This window comes from Suricata suricatta, chromosome 7 (assembly GCF_006229205.1).
Source record: "Suricata suricatta isolate VVHF042 chromosome 7, meerkat_22Aug2017_6uvM2_HiC, whole genome shotgun sequence".
Classification (NCBI taxonomy): Eukaryota; Metazoa; Chordata; class Mammalia; order Carnivora; family Herpestidae; genus Suricata; species Suricata suricatta.
Genome location: NC_043706.1, coordinates 65,893,178 through 65,912,135, shown reverse-complemented (window position 1 = coordinate 65,912,135; position 18,958 = coordinate 65,893,178). Strand labels below are relative to the sequence as shown.

At 36.3% G+C, this 18,958-nt stretch overlaps 1 long non-coding RNA gene across 1 annotated transcript in view; it reads right to left on the bottom strand.

The window, feature by feature from the left end:
• LOC115297117 overlaps nt 1–18,756 on the bottom strand; it is a 73,089-nt gene extending 54,333 nt beyond the window's left edge. Inside the window, exon 1 of the long non-coding RNA XR_003911286.1 lies at nt 18,678–18,756. This is a non-coding gene — a long non-coding RNA (uncharacterized LOC115297117). The remainder of the gene's footprint in view (nt 1–18,677) is intronic.
• Nucleotides 18,757–18,958: the final 202 nt, after the last annotated feature.

Sequence of the window (18,958 nt, the reverse complement as noted above, 5' to 3'; positions counted from 1 at the left end):
AAAAAAAAAAGGTAATTTGTATTACCATAAATATGGCAATTAGCAGCCACAAACATAATTTAATCGCAATAGCCCAAAAAGACCAAACACACCTTTTCTGTTATAATATTGTGCCTGGGTAAAGAGAAAGCCTTGCTAACTGGAGCAGGAGAGGAGCTGCCTACAGAAAGATAGACCTGTACAGACTGTGCCTCCGCAGGCCCGTTCTGAAGCTGGCATGACCGCTCTTTCCCACTTTACTTTTCATTTTCTTCATGTAAAACACACTGGGACAAATTTTAATGGAATCATTTATTATATGAATAGAATAATATAAAAGAACATATGTTAGCATGTTTTACAGCTGAAACACAACCATAGTATTAAAATTAATGTCGAGGCGCCTGGACGGCTCAGTCAGTTAAACGTCCAACTCTTGGTTTCGGCTCAGGTCATGATCTCATGGTTTCATAAGCTCAAGCTCCACGTCAAGCTCCACGCTGTTAGCAGGGAGCCTGCTTGGGATTCTCTCTCTCTCTTCCCTCTCTCTCTCCCCCACTCACACTGTCTCTGTCTCTCTCAAACAAATAAGATGAACTTTAAAATAAATTACTTAATTAAATAAAATTAATGTCAATCTATGAGTTCCATATATGTAAGGGATAAGGAGCTAACTGGGTGAACAAAAATTTGATCCTGAGTGTTCTACTATGAATCTTTCTCACTTCATTTTCACATAGTTAATGGCCATGACAGCAACTAACCCTCATCCTTAGGCGATCTTTAATGCCTTATGACAGAGGAAGGAAAAAATTAATTAGTATTTTTCACTTAAATGATGATTTATGATTTACTAAAATATTTATGAAGGAAAATCATGCCTAAAAATTATTTTGAATGAGATGTCCAAAATACAAATGATGCAAGTCCATTACTGCCTTTTTGTGCATCTATGTACTACAAATAATATTTACATAAAGTAAAACACCAAATATATAGTGAACTTGAAAATAATATCTCCATGAGAATATAATTAGACTCTACACCAGCTAGAAATTGGAACAGATGTGTATGATGCAGTGTGATGAGGAATAAATGTCTTCCTATCATACTTCCTGTGCCACGCCCCCAAGTCTTGTTTGAGATCCTCTTTAGCTACTTTCTTCCCTCAGGAAAGCCTACTCTGCATGGGTATTAGGCATCCCCATACATGCTCCCATCACATAAAAACCTGCACCTCCCCATACTCAGTGTATCCTATTTACTACATTGATCTTATTCCTAGTAAATATCCTAGTATCCTAGTTCCTGTTTACAGTCTAGAATCCCCCCTGGCCAATGCACTTTAGGAAGTCAGGGACCATTTCAAACTTGCCTTTTCTGTCCCCAGCATCTCCCAACACGTGTATTACTGTCACCTAGTAGGAACTGCACAATTATATGTTAAGGGAAATCTTTCTCAATCTCCATAGTCACATTTTAATTAAGAACCTTCAATTACCCACTTAGTCATTTTTGCTGAATCAAATTACCAAACAGTCAGTCATATATACTGGCATGGGTTTGGATCATTTCCTTATACCATTCTTCAGTGCCGTTAGGAAAGTCATGGTAAATTTAAGAAAAATCACAAATGATGAGGAAGATAATCTAGTGCCAGAAGGAAACTTATAGCTGGCCCTCAGCCTTCTCATTGCTCTAACTCAAGTCCTCTTCTATTCTAGCGGTTCATGATTCTTTGATGTGCAATTCAGCCTAATTAGCTTTTGTAGAGTCCTATGGGATAACCTTACCACAACCAGAGGCCAAAGTGATTTCAGCCCTCAGATTTCCCAGAGCCTGAAATAGGACACATAAATAGATGATTGAAATACAATATGACATTGTGAATGATTTTTAAAAGCAGGGGCACAGCATATGCAAAAACAACAACAACAGCAACAGCAACAACAACAACAACAACAAAGGTAGAGAATGATTATATCTCCCTGTGGAGCTCAGGAAGGTTCTGAAAAGAAACAGCACCTGAGTAGTGTGTTTATTTAAGTAAAAATTTTACAGACATTTAACCTATATATAAAAGGGTTGTTCTGAAATAAATTCAACTGGAAAAGGAGGTGGAAATGGCATACCATCCAAAGAGAGAAGAGTATTCAAAAACACTGTAGCACGTTAACAGGATGCTGCAAGTAGTGTTGAATCCCTGGAGCATAAAGTGGGGTTGAGCATAGTAAAAGTTGAGCCCAAGAAATAATCAGGGCCTCAGATGCTGTGCTAGGGTGCTGCTACTTATGTGTCGTCAGCAGAAAAGTAAAACAATTAAGCATTACTTATCTCCTTAGGAAGAGTACACTAGCTGACATGTAGAAAATGGATTTGAGCATTGTGAGAAGAGAAGCAGGGAGACCAACTAAGAGGCTGCTGTAAAAGACCAGGAAGTGCTGATGGACCAAGATACTGCTCTGATGTGTCATTGCCTTCCTCCAATCAGTGGCCGTAGTTAGAAGTTATTGATTTTCCATGCTCCTCTAGTCCAAATTACAACTGTGAGCCCTAAAAAATACAGAAATGGACTCTTGTTAAAAGAGGGGCGAGGCAAGATGTTTTTGTCCTACAGAATTCATTTCCCCCTAGAGATAGTATTTGACATTACCTTTAAGATGTCACTCTATAATACTGAGTTTCCATAGTTCAAGGTAAGCAAATGGTACTCTCTCCACCTCCAACACCTCTTTCCCTAGAACACCACTCTAGTACATGAAACCAAATGAGATGTTGTTTTAGTTCAATTCTTTTAATCAAAAGATCAAAAATGTGTTCAATCACTGGAGACAATTCAATAAAAACTGATCTAAAAAGAGATATCCAGTAAGGATATCCATAATCACCCTTCTACTGCATGAGGACAGGAATCCTGTTTTGGAACAATCTGAAGTCTCATTATACTGCCTTACACATAATATTTGTGGTTAAAATAATGATAAATGAAAGTAAACTGTAACAGTTAATTTAGAATTCTCATACCTCACTCTTTAAGAAGTGCAACTGACCTATATAAATACAGTCAACTGACCTTTGACAAAGGAACAATGCAATACAATGAGAAAAGAGTCTTTTTAACAAATGGTGTTGGAACAACTGGACAGCCATGTGTAAAAAAATGAATCTCAACCCAGATCTTACCCTTCTCAAATATTAATTCAAAATGGATCACAGGTATAAATGTGAAAAGCAAAAATCTAAAACTACTGAAGATAACATAGGAGAAAATATAGATGACCTTAGGTATGGTGATGGCTTTTTAGATACAATACCAAAGACACAATCTACAAAAGAAAGAATCAATAATTAGATTTCATTAATATTAAATAAACTTCTGCTCTGTGAAAGATAATGTCAAGAGAATTAGAAGACAAGCCACAAACTGGGGGAAAAGCTACAAAAGACAAACCAGATAAAGGACGGTTATCCAAAATATAGAAAGAACTCTTCAAACTCAACAGTGAGAACACAAACAACCAGATTAAAAGATGAACCAAAAACCTTAACAGACATCTCACCGAAGAAGATGTACAGATGGCAAATAAGCATATGAAAAGATGCTCCCCAACAAATGTCATCAGAGAAATGCAAATTAAACAACGAGACACCATTCTACATACCTCATTGGAATGACCAAAATCCAGAACACTGGCAACACTAAGTGCTGGTGAGGATATGGAGCAACAGGGACTCTTCATTCATTGCTGATGGGAAGGCAAAATGGTACAGCCACCATGGAAGGCAGATTTGCAATTTCTTCCAAAACTGAACCAACTCAACGTATGAGCCAGTAATCTCACTCCTTGGTAAACCCAAAGGATTTGAAAACTTAAGGCACACAAAACCTGCACAGGGATGTTTATAGCAGCTTTATTCACAGTTGCCAACTTGGAAGCAATCAAAATGTCCTTCAGTAGGTGAATGGATAAACATAAACTGTAGTGCATGCAGACAATGGAATTATTAGGGATTGAACAGGTGAAACACAGGATTTTCAGGGCAGTGACACTACACTATATTACACTATAATGATGGATATTTGTCATTATAAGTTTGTCCAAATCCATAGAATATAGAGCACCAAGAATGAACCCTAATGTAACTCTGATGATAATGATATGTCAGTGTATGTCCATCAGTTGTAAAAACTGTACCACTTTTGTGGGGGTTGTTGATAATGGGGATGCTCTGTATGTGTGGGGGCAGGGGATATAAAGAAACATCTCTGTTTCTCACATCAATTTTTCTGTGAACCTAAATTGCTCTAAGAACAAAGGCTGTTGGGACATCTGGGTGGCTCAGTTGTTTGGGTGTCCAAGATCAGCTCAGGTCATGATCTCACGGTTCATGAATTCAAGCACCACGTTGGGATCTGTGCTAACAGCTCAGAGCCTGGACTCTGCTTCAGATTCTCTCTCTCTCTCTCTCTCTCTCTCTCTCTCTCTCTCTCTCTCTCTCAAAAATAAATAATAAAAACAGTTTAAAAAAAAACTCTAAAGATTTCCTAATAAGCCAGATCCACACAGAAACAGTATACACACAAGTCTGGTTTCTGTTATATTTTATTATGTACTGTGCTTATTCAGTGGAATTACTATTCAATTAAAATATCATTGTCTATTCAAAAAAATGCATCTGAGAATTTACCTGCTATTTTTTTCAAATTTTTAATCATTTATAATTTGGCTTATTTGGGAATTTTTTTGTTTATTTGAGAATGAGAGTGAGAGAGAGAGAGAGAGAGCAGAGGAGAGGCAGAGAGAGGAGAGAATCCCAAGTAGGCTTTGTGCTGTTGGTGCACAACTGGACATGGTACTCAATCCCACCAACTATAAGATCATGACCTGAGCTGAAATCAAGAGTCAGATGTTTAACTGACTGTCCAAAGTCAGATGTTTTACTGATTGAGCCACCTAGGCACCTCAACTTATTTGAAATTTTTTGTTTGGTTGTATTTGAGTTGCAGTTTTAAGGACAAACTTAATTTTCAATTAATCAAAAATTATTAAGCACTTCAGGGCACAGGGCTAAGAACTCAAAGAGCAATAAGAACTAGTACTTGTCTGGAAGAGCTTATAATAAATTTGGCAAAATAAGGACAGCAAACAGACAACCAATGTTTCTTGAACATTAATCTAAACTAAAAATGAGTTAAGAAACAATATATAATGGGCTACAGTGAAGTAAATGATTAATTTCCACATGGTTGAATTAGATAACAATTGTGTTCAGGGAATGAAAGTAGAGAGATGAAGTGATTCATCCAGAAGAATTGGCATATAAAGGAAAGTTCTGAATTGTTTGTCATTTTGATAACCAAAAAGCATATTCAATGCTTTCTTTAAAACCTACAAACATGATTCTAATTTCTTGTTGCTCCCAAAAGGACCAGTAGTTGTTCTGCAGTTTAATATCTGTGCTCACAGGTAATAAGCATTCTCTCCCAGACAGAATGATTACTCCCCAGAGGCAGTCTGGGTTGAGAGCCTTCAACTAGAGCCCATCTTCTTGGTCACAAAGGACCTTCGGCCATGCTTACAGTCTGTTCATGTGATAATTCATCTGCATGCTTCCTTTTTCCATCTGGCTTCCTTTGGTTCCCCATAAAGCAATTACAGCCTAGTGCTTGGAAAAAGCACTGATTGACCTAAACACACCAATTCTAATCTCTAATCTACTATTTTGGTTAAAGCAATATGACCAAATGTCCCTACAAGAAATACCAACCCAAAGGAATCGCGTGCCTTGTAAAACCCTTTGCTAGCCCCAGTCCCTGGGTCACATTAATTAAGTGACATTCCTTACAATAAAATTAAAGTACTGCATCACACAGGAAGAGCACATTCACTGCCATAGACTATTAGAGCCATGTTCTTGTCTTGAGCTTTTCCCATCATTTCTACTACCACATTGTTAACCCATATTTAAACACTCATAACTCCACAGCTTGCTAATCTCTTCCTCTTGGTTCTACCAGCTTTATAATTATAACTACTTTATGTGGCATCCTTTTATTTTATTCTTCCACTCTTCAATAAACAACCTCTGTCATGGGATTTTTTTTCTATGCTTCAAAATGATAAATAAATATCTTAATCCCTATAAACTTACCACAATAAAAAAAAATAACCCCAATGTCAATGATCTTTGTACCATTTTGTAATATAAGGTTATTCATGTATAAATATCATGCCTTCTGAAGTTTTCAACAAAATTATCATTGTTCTTAAAGAGACTCAACTGTTACAGTACCTCTCTGTTCCCCAAATATACTTGAGGCACTTTTCCCAAAGTATCCATATTTCCAAGTTAAAATCCATGAATCATAGGTAGTAATAATCTATTCAAGCACTACACTAGAGATTTTATATATATTACCTCTTTTAATTTTATAACAACACTAAAAGGTAGCTAATATGATTTCTACGTCTGCAATCATAAAATGGAGGATCAAAAAACTTAAGTTCCTCCTGCACCTCAAGTTCTCGTGCAAAAATGGAGTTGGTTTTTGGGTCCAACACAAGTCTCCCTGTCCCCAAGCATGAGGCTTCTCTTCCTCTTGCAAGCTGACAATATATCATCAAACTGGTTTTTAATGAGCCTGGTGGCTCAGTCAGTTAAGCATCTGACTCTTGATTTCAGCTCAGGTCACAATCTCAAGGTCTTGGGATCAAGACCCATATCATCAAGCTACACAGTGAGCATAGAGCCTGCTTGGGATTCTCTCTTGCTCCCTCTCTCTCTCTACCCTTCCTCCCACTCACATTCTCTGTCTGTCTGTCTGTCTGTCTGTCTGTCTTGCTCTCTCAAAATAAATGAACATTTTTTTAACTGGCTTTTAAAGCACTTGGGTGGCTCATTTGGTTAAGCGTCTGACTTTGCTCAGGTCATGATCTCATGACTCATGAGTTTGAGTGCCACATCAGGCTTTGTGCAGACAGCTCAGAGCCTGGAGCCTACTTTGGATTCTGTGTCTCCTGCTCGCTCTCGCTCTCTCTCACTCTCTCTCTCTCCCCACTCCTGCTCGCTCTCTCTCTCTTTCTCTCTCAAAAATAAAAATAAATATTTAAAAAATTTTAAATAACTGGCTTTCAAATGTCAATAAACTCTGGATTTTCCATGATATTCTGGGTTGTTTTTTTCAGAAAAACTGAATAAATGCATGTAATTGATCAAGTATAACACAAGATGATGGAAAATGAGACAACTTTTCAAAATCAGTATGTTTGAGAGTTTATGAATTTTTTTTCCTGGATCTGTTTAAATTTAAGATGAGAAGAAGGCAGGTTGCAGAGTGTTTAGGGATATTAGATTATAGTCAGCTACATCTGGATCCACATCCAAACTCAGTCACTTCCAAAACTTCTAGGCAAGTAGTTTAACCACTCGGAGCCTATTTTCTAGGTTGTAAAATGAGTAATGCTGCTTAAGAGTTATATAAAATAACAATGTCTGGGTCATAGCAAGCCTCAATAAAAGAATCCCTGTTATAATGAGGATCATCATGATTCCTACAGAAATGTATCTTTCTAAAGTACAAAACTTAGTCATTTCACCCATCCACCCAAATCATTCAAGGCAAAGTTCTAAGGGCATAGTGTGTGGCATGGACAGTCTGTCATAATCTAGCTGCTGCTTCCTCTTTAGTGCCATCTCTCAGCCTTCCACACTGTGCTCTTTGTGCCAATTGGGGGGCACTGACACAGTTCTCTCCTACCTCCTATGCATTCTGCCTGGACTCCACACTTCCTTTAACCCTTGGCTCAAGCAAGAACTCCTCCAATATGGTCTTCTTAACCCATACTCTACCTACACAGCTGTCATTCTAGATTTGCTTTCCTTCCTTTTGGTTCCATCATCCCCGGTACAAGTTTGTAAGCCTAGCAATGATCACTTATTTTCTAGGGTTACAATCACTGTTGACCTGATTATCTTCCCCCATTAAATTTAAGTTCAACAGTGAAAGATTAAAAAGTGTACTCTGTATCACATATGCAATTTCCTGGTATCATGAATTTTGGTTATACTTTGACCACTAAATAGACATTATGCCAAGAAATACATTTAAAATTCAGACATTAAATAGAAACAAAGGAAAAATAATTTTAGCATGAATGTTATCAAAGAAGTCCTCAGTATCCTGTTTTCAAAGTTAAATGTGAAAAAAAGTCTAAATTTATTTTTTATCAGTGTTGAAAATGCATATGGGACACGAGGAGTAATCTAATTAAATAAATAAAACTTTAAGAAGTCTGTTTTATTCTCCATAGCTGTTTCATTTATTCATTTTTATTTTGACCACAGTGGATATATTTTTCTTTCTAATAATAGTTGCTGGCAATTTTCAAAGATGTAATTTTTTGTAGAGCAATGAGCTAAGCAGAAAGATGGGATAATATTGGGCTCTGAGCTTTTGTTCCTCAAGAAAATTATTTTTAGGGGCAACTGGGTGTCTCAGTTGGTTAAGCATCCAACTTTGGCTCAGGTCATGATCTCACAGTTCGTGGGTTCGAGCCCCGCATCAGGCTCTGTGCTGACAGCTCCGAGCCTGGAGCCTACTTCAGATTCTGTGTCTCCCTCTCTCTCTCTCTGCCCCTCCCTCACGCATGCTCTGTCTCCCTCTGTCTCAAAAATAAATTTTAAAACGTTAAAAAAATTAAAATGAGAAAACCTTATAAACAAGAAAACTATTTTTTAATGTCCACTATCAGGTGAAATGTAATTTTTAGGATATTGGATAGAATGGTTTAAATGCCAAAAAAGATATATGGTGAATTGTTTCATTCAATCATATTTTTTAATAAAAAAAATCACGAAAGTATGGGCAGTGAAAGGTACAAAGATCCACCAGTTCAGCCAGTCATTAAACTTGGGTGATTTTCTTTTTTCTGGAAAGTCTTCCCTCCTCTAAGGAAATTAAATCTCTTTCTTCCTATTTTGAAAGTGAGAATAAGTATCAGAGCAGATAACTACAGCTCAAAAACCACTTAACAGTAATCATTCTGGTAAATGTACATGTATATCGTATACTTAGTTTTATATGATTTTATTCTATTCATATTATAAATACCAATACCTTAGAGCAGATAACAAAAGTATTTGGTATCTTACCATCATTTGGAAGAGTCACACCTAGCTTATCAAAGAGTATTAAGTGAATCTTTAATTTTTGAAAAGCTATAGATTCTTGGACTCATCTTTTTATTAACATATTGCTGTTCCCATCTCTAAATGACTTCACTCTTGTTCAAATAAATTTTTTTTCTTCCTCTGTCTGTTATATATAAATGCAATGATACATTAATCATCTTCGTGGCAAAATGAGGCTCAGCTTTTATACTATAGATTAAATATTCACTAAGACTAAATATGTGTCTTAGTCACAGTTATTTGGATTAAATCTAAATATTGTCTTATTTTGGGAGAATTACCACACCCTAAGCATTAATAAGCCTTTCCAAAAAAAAAAAAAAAAAGAAAAGAAAAAAAGAAAAAGGAAGAAAGAAAGAAAATGAGAAAACAAATGGATTAAAGACTTAAATGTAAGACCCCCCCCCAAACTGTAAAACTACTAGAAAAAAAATAGAAAGAAAAAGCTCCTTGACATAGGTCTTGACAATGATTTTTTTGTATATGACATCAAAAGGACAAGAAACAAAAGCAAAAATTATTAAGTGGGACTATATCAAACTAAAAAGTTTATTCACAACAAAAGAAATAATCAACAAAATCAAAAGGCAACCTATAGAATGGGAGAAAATATTTGTGAACAGTATATCTAAGAAGGGGTCAATATTCAAAATAGATAAGACATTCATACAACTAAACTGCAAAAATCAAACAATCCAATTTAAAAATGGGTAGAGGACTTGAACAGACATTTTTTCAAGGAAGATACACAAATGGCCAATAGGTACTTGGAAAGTTACTCAACAGAACCCAGTATCAGGGAAATGAAAATCAAAACCACAACAAGGTATCAACTCACACCTCTTATAATGGTTATTACCAACAGACAAGAGATGACAAGTGTTGTCAAGAATGAAAAGGAAGCCTTGTGCACTTTGGTGGGAATGTAAGCTTGCATAGCCAGTGTGGAAAACAATATGGAGGTTCTTAAAAAATTAAATATAAAACTATCATATGATTTAGCAATCCCATCCTGGTATACAGCTGAAAGAAATGAAATCACGATCTCAAAGAAATGTCTGCATCCCCTTGTTCATTGCAGTATTACTCAGACAGACAAAAATAAATACTGTGTGATTTCACCTTCATATAGAATCTAAAGAGGCCAAACTCATAGATATAGAGAGCAGAATAATAGTTGCCAGGAGCTGGGGATGGAAAAGAGGGTGGTAATGGGAAGATGTTGGTCAAAGAGTACAAACTTCCAGCTATAAGATCAGTAAGTTCTTAGGCTCGAAAGTAAAGCATGATAACTGTAATTAAGAATATTGCAGTGTATACAGCAAAGTTGTTAAAAGAGTAAATCTTAAATGTTATCACCACAAAAACAGGTAATTACATGAGGTGCTGGTGGTGTTAACTAATCTTATTGTTGTAATCATTTCACAATAGATATATATTTGTCAAGTAATTAGATCGTTGTATACCATATAACTTACATATGTGATATGTCAATAATATCTCAATAAACTCAAGAGAAAAAATGTATTTTCCCTGGCATTATCTATCATGGCTTCTAGATTATAAAGTGGGAATGGAATCTAAAGCGTCTTAGCCCACTTTGCCCCATGAACATTCCCAACTCAACAGGAGTATAGCAGGAACAGTGTCAGAGAATGGGAAAATATGTCATAGAGCCCATGCAGAGCCGTACAGCAATGAGTGGGATAAAACGGCTCAAAGTGAGCTCTGAGCTGCTAAGAATACTCTAGCATTTCCCAGGAGGGGGACTTGCCAAACGTTACAACAGGTGTTCTGGTGTCTGTGGTTCCAACCAAGAATGTAAAATGCTCAACACAGATCCAGCTCTGGAAGCCACCTTCCTGCCAGAAGGAATGAACCCAAAACAGCCTGGCATTGGCATAGAAACAGGCAGGAAAGCAGAGAGCTCAAGAGCAGAGAGCAGTCAGAGCAAAGGCAAAGATGCGTTTCTAAGCAATTGCTTATCAGTTGAGGTTTCTGATCTATTAGCAGGTCAGAAAATCAATTTTGTGGTTCCAAACCATGTTGTTTAATATAATAGATAAGACTTGAATAGGAAAATAAGTGACTGCATTGTATATCATAATTATGAAAATACTATCTCGTAAACTCTCTTGTTTCATTAATATACATACATATATTTGTGTAACTGGTCATAATGTAAAATAGGTTTTTTAGTATGAATCACAATTTTTAAATGTTTTAACATTTAAAAAATACTGTCCAACAAACAAAGAAGGACAAAAGCTACTAGTAATTGACAATTTTATAAAATGATTCCTTACAAACATCATGGATGCTTCTTTAAACAATGAGAAAGCTGGATCCTGGTCAAACTCTAATTTACTATAATAATGAAAAAGCACCTGAATTTTCAATGTCAGGTCTAAGAACAGGCATTATTGTTGTTCTGCGGTTGTGGCAATAAAAATCATGGTGCTGTTTTGTCCTTCAGAAAGAAGAAAATGGTAAGGTATGGGAAGGCTGAAGTAAAGAAAATAGGTGAAATGGATAGGGAACTCAGTGCATAACTACTGTAATTTGAAGAGTAACTACAAGGAGGGAAATCAGCAAATAGACTCATATTACAAATGTGAGAGCATGGGACAAAGAAAACTCCGAGGATTACTATTTTGTTAGTTAACCTACTTGTACGGGTGTGACTCTGTATTCAAAACATGAGTAGCTTGTTACTAATCTTAAAATTTGATCACAAGTGTCTTCTATATGCAGATCTAATTTAAAAAAAACTTGGCCTGAATATTTTAAATTATTTATATATAACATTGTATAAATAACTCATAACAGAGGTGTGTATAAATATGCTTCCATAGTGGAGTCTGAATGACTATGGTCTCATTCACTTGTGACTAAAAGCGATTTCTCTGAGTCTTTTTAAAAAATTTCTATTATTGAAGTATATTTGACATATAATGTTCTATTACTTTCAGGTACACAACATAGTAATTTGACAATTCAATATATTACAGTATTTACCATCCTAAGTGTAGTTTCCATACAACATCATTATAGTATTATTGACTATATTTACTTTGAGTCTTAGGAACTTTTTGTGAAATATGAAATAAAGCATTTTAAACATAAGGAAAGAGAGAGAGGGAGAGAAAGAGGAAAGAAGGAAGGGAGGGAAGGGAGAATGTGTGAGTAATTACATAACAGGAACTCTTCTTTCTTCACACCTTCACAAAAGGACTATAATATAAGGAAGAGGCAATTTGACTCAGAATGATACACGTCAAAAACTTCATGGAATACAGGAAAATTTCAGAACATCTTGGCAGTACAAGGAAAAACTAATTAGAAACAGGCTTGAATAAACTGGCTAAAAGTTGGGGGTGTTGGGTGTTAACAGTCCCTTAGGAAAGGAGGCTTGGATTCCCACAGCAGGGAATAAACTCCCCAGTTAACAAACACACCTCCAAATACAGGCACAGAGGAGAAGTAAGATGAAGAGATCCTTCCTTCCTCTTGCAGTCAAAACCCAGATAAGCCATCAGAGTAGGCAAAGCAGGCACTGAGCCCATTATAGAAACTCTGCCTAGATAGACATATTTCCGCGTAGGTATGCCACACTGGTTACACATGAATGAAAACACAAGCAAATTTGCTTACCCACCCTTCACAGCTCAGAAAATTCAAGCCATAAACCACAGAAAGTCAGAAAAGTAAGTAACATGCCATCTGTTTTATCACCATCATTTCAGATGTCACGCTGACTCATCCACGCATCCAAAAGAGAAGTTTTGATGTTTTATAGAACTTTATGCAGTTTACAAAACATTTATTATCAGTCTGCCTTTATGATGATTCTGATCATAACTTAAATGAATGGCTTATCACTTTGCAGAAGCGATTTGAATTATCACAGGTAAGGCCAATAAGACACCTTAGATTTTCATATAAATTAGAAAAAAAAAAAAAAACCCTGCTTCTGCTACCCTCTTTGTAGGCAAGAATTTTTTAGCTGTGTTCTATACTTTCAACCTATTTAAAAATTACACTATTTTCTTATCTTCCTATTTTGCAATGGTTTCTGTGTGCTACATGAAGCCAAAACAATGTGAAGTTCTGAGCTCTTTAGTCAGGAGTGGGTCAGATTTCTACATGATTAGTAAATGCAACAAGAAAAGTCAGACCTGGAGATTCAGCTTCATAACAATAACATATTAATTAGCCACGTTTTTCACCATTTTTTATGGTAACCTATAGATAGAAGGTTTATCTGGTATTGATCAGGCTTTTTGTGTCTCACTGATAAAAGTGCTTATTTTTTTTTATTTTATCACCACTTCCTCAGTAAAGTTCATATTTCTAAAACAGCCCAGCTTTTGAAAAACAATTTTATACCATTTCTTATTACCATATTTCTTTAACAAAACCTCCTCCTAGGGTATACTATCTGAACCTATAAAACTAATAATGAACTGGAAGTTTCTCACATGAAAGATTATTTTTCTTTTTGCATAAACTGAATAGCACCCAATCCCATACAGTAGACACTCAGAAAATGATAGATATATAAGTTAATTAATTCAAGTTAAATAAATTGATAAAGTAGGACTTAATTTTTCTATAATCTCCTAAACACTCTGTAGGGAATTTTTTAGTTTTTTTTCTCTGAAATCCATTTGATCATCTCACATGCACTGAGGCTTAACCAATGACATACAATTCCATCTTCCTTGTTTCAGAATGATATTCATAATTATAGTAAACTTTTTGATTATCCCAAGTAATGAATGCAAAGGTGTCAATAACCACAATGCAATTCTGATTTAAAAAAAAATTTTTAAACATGTATTCACCTTTGAGAGACAGAGACAGACAGAACACGAGTGGGGGAGGGGCAGAGAGCAAGAAGACAGAATCCTAAGCAGGCTCCAGGCTCAGAGCTATCAGCACAGAGCCCGACACGGGGCTCGAACCCAAGAACCCTGAGATCCTGACCTGAGCCAAAGTCAGATGCTTAACCGACTAAGCCACCCGGGTGCCCCACTTCTGATTTTTAACAGATTGACTTTTCTGAATTGCCTCACTTGGACTAAAATATGCTTGCATTAACTTAAAAAAGAGTGTTAAGAGAAGTTTCAGAGAAATGTGTTGCTTTTTAGGGGAGAGGTTAATCCCGGATGAGACTTTACTGTCTGTAATACTCAAAGTAAAAAGAAAAAATTCACATAACTACATATAGCAGGTATAAATACCAAGTATCATTTTACTTGTTCACCTTCAAACACTCACCTATTAATAGAGTCGGCAAGTTTATATTTTTGTTGCAAATTAGCTGCAGTAAAGTGTTGAAACTTTGTTGGACACGTATTTGCACGGAGGCTATATGTCATAAACAGATTAGTGGCTCCTATCAGATTGTCCAGACTTCAAAAGGCTTTGTTGCTTTACTTTTTGTTTCCCTGTGGCATTGCTGAGATAAATGGTCTACATGATTATTCACGGATTGAATAGCACTCTTGTTCCGTGAGGTCTGTAGATGAAGCAATGAAGCCAGTCCTTTACTAGACTTTCATTTCTCTTCATCAAAAGTTTATTTTATACTGTTATATGGAAATGTATAACCTCCATTAAGCAGCTTCTATTTCAAAACCTTGGGTGAGAAATTTCAAAGCATGCATAGTGGGTATCTGCTTTTGACTGCAGAAAAGTAGCAAAGACAGTATTGTTAATCCTATTACTTTGAAATTGTAAAAATTTCAAAAGATGATATTGAAAAAATATATAATTAAACTTCTTTATACTGCTGGAAATGTAAAAGCACGATAGATGCCTACATTTACAAGCGAATCAGTGGAGTCCAGCAATTTTTAAGTGACCATGAGCAATTTAGTAGCAACCTAGAAAAACAGCAGCAAAATGCTACTTCCTAATTTCCTTATATAGAAAACTACCACCAATACCAGTTTTTATTAAAAATGTAAGTTTATCATTAAAAAAATCAAAGACCCCTCAAAATATGTCAAATGCAACTGAAATTTATGACTTTGCTTTAAAATCTATATGTCCTTTCGTAGTCTGAATACAGACTATGGGTGCCAACAAAACCATCATTCAGAATGCAATACAAGTTAATTGACTACAATTCTTTTAAGACTTAAGTTAGGTAGTATGCTCCTCATTATTTGAGGAGCTTGAGCTCTGGGCAGATTTTCTATGATAAAAGAGAACTTGTCTTCAATACTCTTTTTCTTTCTTAAGTAATTAATTAACTGACTTATTAATCTGGGTTTTAGAAGTCCTTTATATTACTATTTTTGTGTTGTGCTTTTATTGGAGCTAACATTAAAAGTTTGATTCCCATAAGTGTTATAAGCATCAACGTAAGTTAATGATACACCCTGAGCAAACACCCAGGTACACAGATAGTGCCTAAAAAAAGTAGTTACTTAGAAAACGCTAGTGCTCTTTGTAGAATTTCTAAAAATTCTAGAAACGCTGTTATAATTATCTCAGCTTAGGAAAAAAGGAAAATGAGAGTCTTAATAAATATCCTGACTTCAAATATTTTACTTTTGGATTCTAATTTACTAAATTTTGTCTCCCTTCACACAGTAAAGCCATTGAGCCTATAATATTTAGACTTCATTTCTCTGGGGTGCCTAGGTGGCTCAGTCAGTTAAGCATCTGATTTCAACTCAGGTCATGATCTCATCGGTTCATGAGTTCAAGTCCCACATGGAGTGAGCTGGAGCCCCACTCCAGGTGAGCACAACTCCTGTTTCCAGTGAGCCCCACTTCTCTCTCTCTGTGTCTCTCTGCCCCTTGCTCACTTGTGCCCCCCTCAAAAAAAGACTTCACTTTTCTGAACTAGTACAAAAAACAATAAACTGATGATAAATAATCAACTATATCTAATAAATCAATCTTAGGGGAGAGAAAAGACTGAGGAGAAGATCTGTTTCTGATGAACAAGTAGAAAACACTATCACATATCCCAGAAATAAGACTGGTCTTATCTGCCATGTCCTTTCTCTTCAGATAATGGCCTGAGACCTGACCCAACCCTGGAAATCACTGATGGTCAGGAGCCTGGGCAGAGGCCTCTCACAACCCAGTTGTGAGTCAGGTGGAGCCACATTCATCTCCAGAAAGCAGCCTTAAACTATGGGGATATCTTATTTTGAGACAGGAGAGGATGAGAAGAGAAAGATATTGATTGATACCACTTACTTCTTTGTTCTCTACAGCCAATAATTTGATTGTTAGTCCACGTTTGTAAAAAAAAAAAAAAAAAATTATGGTGGTCAGAGAGCTCATTTTGATAGCTACCTACAGGTGATTTGGGAGGAAAGTAAGATAACCACTTTGCCCTTCATCAGTTACTCTGATCATTTTAAAGGCCTTCTACAACAATTGTCAAGAGCAATAAAATTTTTAAATGAGAAAAAATCAAGCCCAGCATTACTACTGGGAAGACAATACAAAGCAAGGCTCCCCCTCACAGATTTATAGTTAATTGTATTGTTGTGAGAATTCAATGTTTTACTCCACAAAGAATACTTAAATAAGTCTGTAATGAATGTGAGTTGTTAGCATTAATAACACTAGTTAACATTTCTCTTACATGTTCTAGAATTCTCTCAAGCTTATCATCTCACCCAATCTTCACAGTAACCTTTGGAGATAACTAGTCTTTCTACATTATATGGCTTTCTACATTATATGGGTAAGTAATCTAAAAATTCAACCATGTCACCCACACATACTTTAAATTCTTTCATCCTTTATCTTTAGGATAAAGCTCAGTCCTTTTAGCATGGGATAAAAAGTGTGTAATGATCTGACCCCTTAATTTCCCCAGGGTAACCCCTGCGATGGCCTCATACATACCCCTCACTGTGTCACATCCCTTTCCTCCAATACACTAACTCTCTTCCCTTGCGTAGGTGGTTTCTTCATAAGACACCTCCCCTCTAGTTTAATTCCTGTCCACCTGCCAGACTCCAACTCATTTATCAAGACTCAGTCCAAACATCAGTTCTCCTAAGAGAAATAAGCTTTGATTGTCCCTTCCTCACCTCCTCCAGAGACAGGATGTGCTCACACCTTCACAAATGTTATCACATGACATTAAGCTTCGTCTGCCCCCTACCTCTACCTTTGCATAATGAGAGATCACCACTGACTCGCATTCATCTCTATAGTCCCAGCATTTTGCACAATATCTGACATGGATAGGTGCTCCATAGATGGGGGTATAATGAAAAGAAAAATTTTTAAAAAGCTGTGTTACTACACAGAAACTCAGGATTTCTGAATCCAAGTACTTCATTTAACAGACATTTACAGAAAGCCCTTACTATTTTCTAAGTTGCTGCTAAATACTGGAGACAGAGATTTGAAGAAGGCATAATTCATATGCTGAAAAATAAAAATACACATGTGGTCATGCCTCTAGAAAGTCAATTATTATAAAGCTATTAGACCCCTTATTTGAAATATTGTCTTCCTGGGGCTCCTGGGTGGCTCATTTGATTAAGTGTCCAACTGTCAGTTTCCGCTCAGGTCACAATCTCACCATTCATGGGCTGGAGCCCCACATGGGGCTCTGCACTTCTGGTATGGGGCCTGCTTGGGATTCTCTCTCTCCCTGTCTTCCTCTCTCTCTCTCTCTCTCTCTCTCTCTCTCTCTCTCTTCCTCTCTCTCTGCCCCTCCCTTGCTCATGCGTGCTCTCTCTCTCAAAAAATAAATTAAACTTAAAAAAATAAACTGTTGAGATATTGTCTTCCCGCTTCTGTGCAATTGCTCAGAGCTCTTTGCCCCGGGGGCCAGCCTTCGTCTTTCTGTCACAGGCATTTAGCTGTATATCTGGTAGTGATACCCTGAACTTTTCTTCACCTTAGCAAAACTATTAGGCAAAGATACACAAAATTGCAGTTCTTACAGAATACATAACTAGAAATCATTATTTCCAAGATTCTTTGATTCTGTAGAACTTGATTGGGCAGGTAAAGGCTCTGAGATGATCCTGGATCTAAATTTTTTAAAGTGCTGTTTAGATGATTATTATACAATAAAATGCTGTATGAAGTCACAGATGTTGATTGTTGTTTTCTAGCAATCTTTTCATGCCACTAGTCTGATCCAGCAACTCTTTGGATTTTTTATATAATAAAAAATAAATATATTTTATTTGAAGTCATAATAAATTAAATACAAAGTATCAGAACTAAAAGCTATTAAAAGAAAGCAAACTAGAACACACAGTTTCTCCTCTTGTTGAGGGTCTGGTTTAAAATTATTAATTCTGACAGAAGCTCCACTCAGAGATTTGAAGCATGATTGAGTTAGTTGGGATCTTTTATGTTTGGGAGCATGCAATATTTGCATATTCAGAGGGGAGTTGCCCCCTAGGAGTGCTGTGAGAGATGGCAGCAGGCCTTCAGCTGAGAAACCTCCACACAGGCCAGGCATGACAGTGCCTTCCCCCAGGTCTGAAGCACTTGCTTACCTATCAAAAGCTGGAACAGGCCCTTGGGAAGATGGTTGTCAAGTGCACTTGGGTTAATTGAAGAGAGCTTTCTGGTGTTCTCCTATTTAAAAAGGCATAAAAAGTTTAGGAAATTGCAAGAAAGAAAGGAGTCAGTAAAGAAAGATAATGAAAAGAGAAGGGAAAGCAATCTCAATTTTAAGACCTGCCACAAAAAAAAATTTTTTTTAAAAAGAAAGAAAAAAATGCCACCTTTTCCAATCTTCTATTTTAAGTGCCTCTAGAAATAGAGAATAAATCTT